Here is a 10,368-nt window from a genome sequence, read left to right on the forward strand (position 1 = left end):
AGCAAAACTACACAAGAATACACAAGATGTATTCTGAAGCATTCTGATAGCATCTTCCTGACAAGCCTGCATGTAAGAAGAGGTGCAAAGAAAGAAAAGAACATGTAGCATTTTCATTCCCTATTTTGAGATAAGTGAGAAAAATCTCTTAAAGAGATTACACAATAATAAGGTCAGCATACAGATCATTTACTAGTCCACTTTCTACAACATGGATCATTTCTGTTTATTGCTAATGAGCACTTCTATCACACAGACAATGAATGACTAATGCTTCCTACTAGGAACACATGATCAGATGTGTAACATCTCTGAAACAATCATGACTTTTCAGTAACAAAATTGAAGGCCTGTAGAATCAGATCAGACTTCAAATGTTTATATTTATCCCTAGAAACTGTATGTTCAAGCAAAACTTGTAAATACAAATATAGCTGCCTATGGCAGGCCAAAACCCATCATACCCTGAATTGCTTTAAATCATAACTTAAAAGGAACAGCAGGCAGCAGATACATGTTAAGCTGTTCCGTTTTTAAATCAACTCAATTTACTAAGTGTGACAATTGTGAAGTATTCTACAACAAAAAGATAGACCTTTTGTTGATCCTGCAACGACAGGTGATGGTAAGATTCCAAAGGCAGAAATCTATTTTAAAAGTGACAGTTTAAGAAAATGAGCACACTTTTCTGGCTGAACATGTAATTATGTGCGGTCACAAATGTGTGAATATTATAAATAATAAGTATTTCTTCTCTGATTTTAGGAAAAGATAATGATAAGAAAGTAATTTTATTCCCTCCCAAATGTGGGGCAATTGTTTAATTTGTTGTTACTCATCCTTAATGATCTCTCAGAGCAAATTTGTTATTCTTTATTTTACTGTCAACCATAGTTTTTCCAGAGAAGTCCACAAGATCAGTATGTTAAGCTTAGAACTTAAAAAATTTTGAAACTTTTGTTTTTCCTAATTTTGCTTTGGACCAGATGTGCATGAATTCTTATTTGTATTCACAATTACACAATGAATTAAAGCAAACCTAGGAACTGGCATTACATAGTTATCGAAGTTATGCTCTATCACATGCTCTAACAATATGATGCTTAGTGTATATTGAAGAAGCTATAGTCAGTGTTTAAAGAAATTAGACTTGCCTGAATGGAGTGTTTGTAGGCTCAAGTAAAGTTTTATGGCGAAGCAATGCAGGACCAGCAGCTAGAGCATCTTCAGAAGCATGTACTGAAATGTAATGTTGAGGAGGCCCTCCATATAGCTCAAGACGTCGGAGAAGAACTTGTTCCCAGCGCTGTAGTGTTTTCAAAACTGCATGGCATATTGGGGAGCTAACTGGAAGCTCTAGAAAGATAAGTAACCAGTAACAAAAACCCCTTTCTTCTCGATGAAGATAATTCCACAGCTGAAGGGTGAAGTGTATTTCAAGTAACTTTGAAAGCAAACTTTATTTAAACCTTAACTTGATATTTGCAAGTATAAAAAAAAGAGACTGCTTTGTGCTATCATTGCTAAATTCAGAAATAAACTTCTACAGTGCTGACAGAAATTAAATAACTTGGAAAAGATTCTCCTGGAAGCTAAATAAAGGCACATGGATGACAGGTAGCAGTGAGAGAAAGCCGACATGGCTTCACAACAGGCAAATCATGCCTGACTAACCTGGTGGCATTTCTATGATGCACTGACTGCGTTTGTGTGCAAGAGAAGAACAACTCTACTTTTGACTTCTGTAAGACCTTTGACACAGTTCCACACAACATCCGTACCTCTAAACTGGGGCGATACAGACTTGATGGATGGACTAATAGATGGGTAAGGAACTGGCTGAATGACTGCATCCAAAGAGTTGCAGTCAATGGTCCAGTGTCCCAATGGAAATCCATTCCCCTGTTATCAATACAGTCTGTGGGATGAAGACCTTGAGAGCAGTCCTGTGGAGAAGGACTGGGAAGTGCTGGTGGATGAAAAGCTGGACACGAGCCAGCAATGTGCCCTTGCAGCCCAGAAAGTCAACTGCATCCTGGGCTGCATCAAAACAAGGGTGGCCAGTAGGGTGAGGGAGGCAAGTCTGCCCTTCTATTCTGCTCTGATGAAACCTCATCTGGAGTACTGCGTCCAGCTCTGGAACCATCAGTACTAGAAAGACACAGACCTGTTGGAGTAGGTCCAGAGGAGGGCCACAAACCAAGTCAGGGTGTTGGGACACCTCTCCTATGAGGAAAGGCTGTGAGACTTGGGGTTGTTCAGCCTGGAGAAGAGGAGCTCCATGGAAACCTTACCACAGACTATCAATACTTAAAAGGGACTTAGAAGAAGGATGGAAAAAGACTTTTTACCATGGCGTGTGGCGATAGAACAACAGATAATGGTTTTAAACTAAAAGAGAGTAGATTTAGATTAGATATAAGGAAGAAATTTTTTACAATGAGGATGGTGAGACGCTGGATCAGGTTGCCCAGAGAAGCTGGAGATGCCCCGTCCCTGGAAATATTCAAGATCAGGTGGGACAGGGATTTGAGCAACACAATCTAGTGAAAAACATCCCTGCCCACAACAAGGGGGTTGGACTACATTATCTTTAAAGGTCCCTTCCAACACAAACTATTCCATTATTCTGTGAAACGAGGAGTAGGAATGAAGTAACTTCAACTGCAAAAAACTATAGGGTATTCCCCAAGAAATCAATATTGTAAACATCCTTGATTGACTAAAGGGCAAAGAAAAAATTAAATATACAGAGACTTCTGCTAACTACTGAGCATTCCTTCTCACCCACTCATCTTACCCACCCACCATGTTATTTCATAAATATACTTGTATGATAAACAGTATCAGAACAATTATTCCCAGATCATAGAAAAATTCAGAAATTTTGAACTAAAAAGTGACAACATATATATTATTCAGAACATTTAAATGTGGTTATTAAGTATGAAAAGACAACTCTGCTGCTTATTACCTGAAAGATCATGTCCAGCCAAAGGGTAGAAAATCTTCAAATTGTGAAGTACCAGCTGAACCATTGCCAATCTCATCAGTGACCAACTAACAAGAAAGCACTAGTAAGTCATGTACTAAAAGGAAAATAAATTTTTCTAATTTATTCACAACTGGGACTTAAATTTAGAGCTTTAAATCCTCATTATAAACTGTTGAAAACTACAAAGAGTATTATATATATTTTGAATTCAGTAGTCACTATGCCATGTATTATGAAAAAGAATAAAATAATCATTGTGAAAACTTAGCCACTAAGTCTAGATAATGCACTGCCACAAAATACCACGTAACTCCTGTATTATCTCAAAAGTAAATGGCCGAACATTCAAGTCTAGCCATTGTAGAACATCTTGCATTCTAAAGACTTACTTACCTGTATGAATTAGAATTAGAATGCTCTTCATTATGTGAATTTGATGCAAACACATCTCCATCAGTATCTTCATCATCACCACTTTCTTGACTCTCTTCTGAATCATATTCCACTTTACTTTGTGATGGAAGAAAAGGCTAAAAATTTAAACAATATTCCTTGAGTATCTTCTAGCCAACACCTAGTTCTAAATTATCTTTTAAAAAAAATTCATTGTAGTATTTAATGCTTTTTATAATACAGCAGAGATATCACTGTACTCAATTAAATAACACTTAGAGTTTGCGTTACCCTCATGAAAAGGGCAAGTGTCTATAAGCTTTGCGTATTTTCAAAGCTTAACTATTTTTTACACTACTCAAAATTCTAATGCTGTAAATGAAAATATTAACAGTCTTCCAATTCTTACTTTGTTTTACTTTCACTTCAGATATATCAAACCACACACAGGATGCACAGGCTTGTTACTTGTCAGAAAGGAGCCAAAACTACCACATAGTTTCTTTCTAGTTCTTCCAAGGGCTCAGAGTACTAAAGAATAAGAAAACTCTATCTCCTAACTAACAGAATTCCAGTATTTATGGTAAGTCCATTATCTGTGTCCCACTGTGTTATTCAGTATTTGCAATTTCTTTTTTGTCCTTGCTCCTACAACACTGCTTACATATTGATTTTGCTGATATGGCTAATATTTCATACAGAAATGTGCCATACAACTCCGTATAACCATGCAACTTTCTACAAAGATCTGCTACAGCAAACTTGAAAGAAGGCAACATAATTTGATTTCTAGTAAGTGTATATGTTCTTTCAACCCATCTGAAACAGATGATAAAAAGCTTCTCACATTTCCTTATTCATCTAAATAGCTGATCCATGGTTACCTACATATTGGTACTTTGCAACTGCAGAAGGCAACATGTTTTGTTCACACCATTATCTGAAAACAAATTTATTTCAAACACCATTTATTAAGAAAGCTGTTTCAAAAATACCTAAAAGCTGTGTTTTAGAAATAATATAAATAATAAAACCAGGCAACTTCTATCACACATCTAAATCAATACCTGGAATAAAATCTAAGATGAAAAAAAATTACCATTCCAGAATTGATAGAAGATATTTAGCTGTCATAAGAGCATAAAATTACCTTCGCAATGAAATAATCCCAGATACTAAGCTCAGGAGGAATAAATCTTTCTTTGTAAGATGGAGATTCTTGGTCTACCAATGGCAATCCAGGCAACTGAGAACTCTCTTTCAGAGATGTTTTTGGTGAAAGTCTGTACCGTTTTTGCTGTTTCTCTCCATCATCTACAGAGGAATAAAATACAGTATGTTGCTATAAATTGTCTGCTCCATTGCTTTTAATAAAGGGAAAGTAGATTTCTTCCTCATTACAAGCACTCAGAATTTTATCTTAACATTTCTGTAGCAAATAAGCACAGAAAATGTTAATTCCCAAATATGCAAAATACATAACACATAATTAGAACTCCAGAATGCCAGCATAAGTAATATAGACATCCATAATTGCGTTAGAAGCTTTCTTCCTACAAAGATGACAAATATTATTGCTCAAACAACAATACTGCAAGACTAAATTACTTTAATAAGCACTACTGGATACTGATTATTCTTGGTTTTTAGGACAAGCTAAGAGTGTTGTCTTTCAGAGCTTATAGAGTAAATATTTAAGCTTGCCATTTCTACTTCAAGTTTTAACTTCATGTCTCCTTCCAGAAGTCTGTGCTTTTTTTCTAAACGGTACAACTCTGATAAATCTGTATGTTCTGACAGTATGCTTCTCCATCAAATATAAAAGATCCCACTCTAACTAATACAATCTGATACCTACCCAATCAAACAGGGAAGGACAAACTTCCTGTAGTAATCCTGATAGTAATAATACTATCTCGTAGGAGTTGAGGGGTCCCCTCACGTCCCCCGACACCAACTTTTTTCAAAATAAGAAATGCCTATGAGAGATTTATTTGAACTACATTCTTCATTATTACAGTACTCAAGGAAACAGCTTATCCAAGCTACCAGAAATATTTTAATGGTTATATCACAAATGAACAAACAAGCCTCACTTCCTTCAGGTTCCTTATTTCCTTGTTAATTGAGAAGTATCAACTTCACAAATAACGGAGAAAGTAACAGCTTACTTAAAAAGAGGCTCACATAACCTTAAATCATTCCAGGTCTTGGTAGGTGAGCTGTATTCCAATACAGCCTTTCTGTAAGTAGAGATTGAATGGCATTGTCATTGTTCCTGAGCATTAACTTAGTGTTCTGGCTCTCCGGAACACTTCTGAAGTGGAAAGGATGAGGGTGAAAGAGAAACCCATTTGGAGATTTGATACAACACAGTGGCCTTCATTAATCTTCCATTACAAACAAAACAGACTTGAATCCTTTTCCTACTTGACCGTAAAATTTGTTATATTCACGTCGATACATGGTAATGCATGGAGAATAGTTTCTATAGTTGAACAACTGAACAGGTTCAAGACTTCGGTAAAACAAAGAAAGCTAAGACATTAAGCTAAGACACTAAGATAAAAAGGAGTTTCTTTTCTCAGTTGCTTTTTGAAGTACCCAAAATTTGCAACACCTATTTAACCAAGTACTGAACATTTACATTTTTCTTAAGCATTTTGAAATTCCCCTTTCCAGTTAAGATTTGAAAACTACGACATCATCCAAAGGAATCACAGAACATGCCTAAGTTCCGCCCCCCCCGTACACTCCTTTTTTTTTGTAGCACAAACAGTTGAGGAGCTAAGAGTACAGGAAAACTCCTTGTTGGTTTCTTGTTTAGTTAAGCGGAGCTTTATTTTGCACAAAGCAATAATGATACCAGGCAGCTAGTCATAAAATATCTCATCTAAACACCTCTTATGTAAAGAGAATATGGGTTGCCTTATGATTTGAGTCTTCGGCTGATATAGCAGTAATAAATAGCCTCCAAGAAAGCAAATCTGCAGGCTAAAAGAGCTGACCTGGAGATTAGATATCCCGATCACTGAGTTTAAGCATCAACTTACTGGGCCTGACTGACTGCAAGGATGAACTAGTATGAACATCACAAATGCGGATGGCTGTATTATTGGTTCAACTTTCTTTAGTCCCTTCTGCTACCATTGGCCCACAAAACTATCCTCCACCGAAGCTTCTGAAATTACTTCCTCCTGTTTGTAATGCTGGGGATGGCACAAGAAGAGCCAGCAGCCCTGTGTAGGCCTAGAGTGAACCACTTCAAAAAAGTATTTCCTATACCCTTACTGGTTTTGTTTACATGTTGTATCCACAGGAGACTGTTGAGTCTTGGTAGATGCTTGGAAGACTATTTCCCTCAAAACTCTTATGAGTCCTCCAGTCACTTGAAAACAGAATGTCTAACACTCTAGACAAAACTAAACCAGCGTTCATTTAAGAACAGCAATATTCCACAAATAAGACTTACATGCTCATAACACAAACAGAACCAACTGTACAACCTGAAGGAGATAACATTTAAGCTGATTTTTAAAGAAAAACTTTTGGGGTTTTTTTGTGCCTTATGACTATGATTTTTTACCTCCCTTGCCCACCACCCCCTAAATGGACAAATTCACAGTGGCTGATGGAATATTTTTCATAATTTCTGGTTATTTTTGATTAGGAAAAAAAAAAAAAAAAAAAACAAAAAACCACACTTTACCAAGGATTTTCAAAAACATTTTTGAACCACATATAAAGATGACCATTATCTTTACAAGCAGCTGAACTATAAAACAATTTATATAGAGAATCTAGTAACAGTCATAACAGCTGAAGACAAAATCTCACCTTTCATCTTTAAACTGGGATATTTAAAAAATCTATCATTTTTTTTTCCCGTTAAGGATATTAGTTGAAATTCACTTACCTGTACTAAAAGTTGAAAATATAATAGCTGCTGTACAATGCATTTTCATTTCATTATTTAAAGCTCATCAGCTAAGAAAGAGCATGCACATGTATCACCATATGAAATTTTAGCAATTGCTTTAAAAAAAAAAAGAAATTCACTAGGCGTGAAATAAGGAGCAAGTATTGCATGATACAGAAATAAGCAAGTATATGCTTGCAGGTTGTTTTTCTAAGAAAAATTCAAAAAGCAGATGTTTTACTTCAAAACAGCACTTTTTCTCCATTCTCTTAGATCATTCTTTGTATTTTTAAGAATACTGCAAGTTAGCAGCCATTGGGAAAATATTCAATATTTAAGATGAATGTACAACCATAAGCAGTTTGAAACATGTCCTACTAATGCATATTTCTTTTCTGCATTCTAAAATTCTTTAAATAAATTAAATTGATGAAAAAGAAAGAAAGCATCATCTTGATTGCACACATCAACAAATATCAGCACTGCTGAAGCCCAGAACAGAGTGGAATGACAGAGACATGACAAAGAAATACTGATGTTGAATCACACCTTGAACCATTTTAGTAGCTGTAAAGCCCTGCACAGGTTTCTGTATGTCTTTGGGATGTTATGAAAGCCAAGTAGAACAGCAGCCTGGTGAAAGCCTAGACTGCTGGTCCTTTCAACTTCAAACCTAAAATTTTGCAAGGTTACAACTCCTGAAGTTTTCAACGTGACATTCTGCTTACTCATAGGCAATGAATTTAACGAATCAGCAGTCAACAGTAGCAATTGCAATTAAGATACATAAGGTGAGTTTGATTACTATATGTACACAAGGCTGTACATTCTTCGTTGTATTTATGTACTACTTGATGAGTAGTCATTCTGAAAAGCTCAAAGGAACTATATATTAAAGTCTCAGATGTTTTTGAAGACATTATCTACACTGCTTGCATTTCAACGAGTGGTGAATGGAAAATGGAAACCCCTCAAAAATTCATATAAGCACACTGAAATCCTTGGTGGGATACGTAAACTTTGTTTGACATTTCTTGTTCTGACTGTCTAAGGCTTCTTCTACTGCACCAAAATAATTCCATCATTCACAGCGCAAACACTTCAAATCAATCTTCTAATCTGTTTTAATGGCTGACTTAACCAAGAAAAAGACTGCAACAGTGAACAGACAAAGAGTTTAATATAGAATAGAATAGGAGTGGAATAGCCACAAGTAATGAAATATTCAGTACTTGAAAGTACTGTAAGAAAACAAGCCCAATACTGAAGTCTCTGACTCTTGACCTGGAAATCAAGGCAATTGTTCTCACACTGATGTCGCAGTTTTCATTACTAACGGTTTCACGGGAAATTCTGCATTACAAAGCATGTTTGGCATGGCTGTTCTAGAACCTTGCACAAGCTGGAAGGCTTTAAACTTGAGGAATCTGTATCCTTTTATCTATTCTAAGATTAAGCCATTTCTGGAGATTAAGTCCAAATCTGAAAACTTACTACTGTTGTTTCTGATTTGCTGGTGAAATTGCGCAGTAGATACTGCTGGATCTAGTCTGAAGCAGAAAGCTTCTAGTCTGAAGCACTAGGAATGTCAAGTTGAGGTTTTGTTGTTGTTTTGTTTTAGATTCTGGATGAAACCTACCTCACAGTAGGTAGCAAGCAGAAAAATGCAAGAGTTCTAACGGATTGCTTTTTCTTTACAATTGCCTAAGCAAAACTTGGCCGAACACCAAGCTGATCTTCTGCCTAGATGCTCTGTTACTCAGACATTTATCAAAATCTGTAATGGCAGTATTTTTTCTAGGAGGTCATGAATAATGGTTTGTAGAGAGCGAGCAAAAGCTATAAATTAATTCAGAGGGTCTAACAAGAGAAATATATGCAGAAGACTGACAGAAGAACTGCACATTCTATGGATGATTTTTATTTGCACATCCTCATTATCAAGATAATTGCTTCTCAAAACTTCTGGCATGTTAGGCAAAACTTGTCACACAAAAGAAATTATCAATTCTCCCTACCAAAGTACTCAGAAATAAAATTTGTGTTAAAACTTTTTTAGTTGCTTAGAAAGTTAAGAAAATCAGTCAAGCATTATCAGATTTCTGATTTTCTACACCTGAAACCCAAAATGACAACTTTAAGTGTGTAAAGTGTGATTGTAAAATATCCAAGTTCAGGAAGCAGTTTTGCATTTAATTTACTCTCGTAGCATGGAAACAACTGAATATATGAAATGAAATTATGGATTTCTAACTGTTAAAGCAAAATCCAAATTTTTCCTTAAGAACCCTCTGGATTGCCATCTCTATACAGACTTATGTTACGAAACAGTTTCCTGAGGCAGTTTTGAGGAGAAACTGTATGGTAAATATCATTCTGAAGAGATCTACTGTCATCAACAACAGAGTTAATATTTCAGATACTAATTGCCTCTTTGAAAACAAAACATGTCCACAATTTTGTGATATAATGTATTCTTAAATGCTAACCCAGTTTGTCAAAATACCTGCTGCAACTGCAAAAACAAGAAACATGGCTGTAAAGTATAACATGCCAGGCAGCTCTGATCTTCACTGTGAGAGGTAATAGTATCTCATACAAATTAATTTGTAACAGAGGTCTGGATTTTACAAGACTACCGGAAATTATTTTTAATTCCTGCTTTTTAGTTTGTGTCTAAAAGACAAAAGATCGTAATTATTTATGAGAAATTTTATATCTAAACATGTTCAAGTCAACTAAAGCAAAGAGCAGAAAGGGTGTCCTGGGTTCAACATAGAGGAACCGGATGCTTTCATGTTGTCTGGCTTTCTTCTTCTCAGAGAGCTGTGGTTCTCCCAAGCTTCGGGGAAGGAGGAAACGCCTCTCCGGAATGAGCTCATAAAAGGGGGCGTGTGAGAAGACTCGACACCATTTTGCCATCTTGCTTCCCCCTCTCTGCTCTATTTCCCCTCCTCTCTATCTCTTCCATGCACTGCAGCTCTATCAGATATGCCACGCAGGACTCTGGAATCTCACGCCCCCGGGCTGGAAACCTTTGTCAAGGAGAGAAAGACACGTC

This window comes from Buceros rhinoceros, unplaced genomic scaffold (assembly GCF_000710305.1).
Source record: "Buceros rhinoceros silvestris isolate BGI_N320 unplaced genomic scaffold, ASM71030v1 scaffold5909, whole genome shotgun sequence".
NCBI lineage: Eukaryota > Metazoa > Chordata > Aves > Bucerotiformes > Bucerotidae > Buceros > Buceros rhinoceros.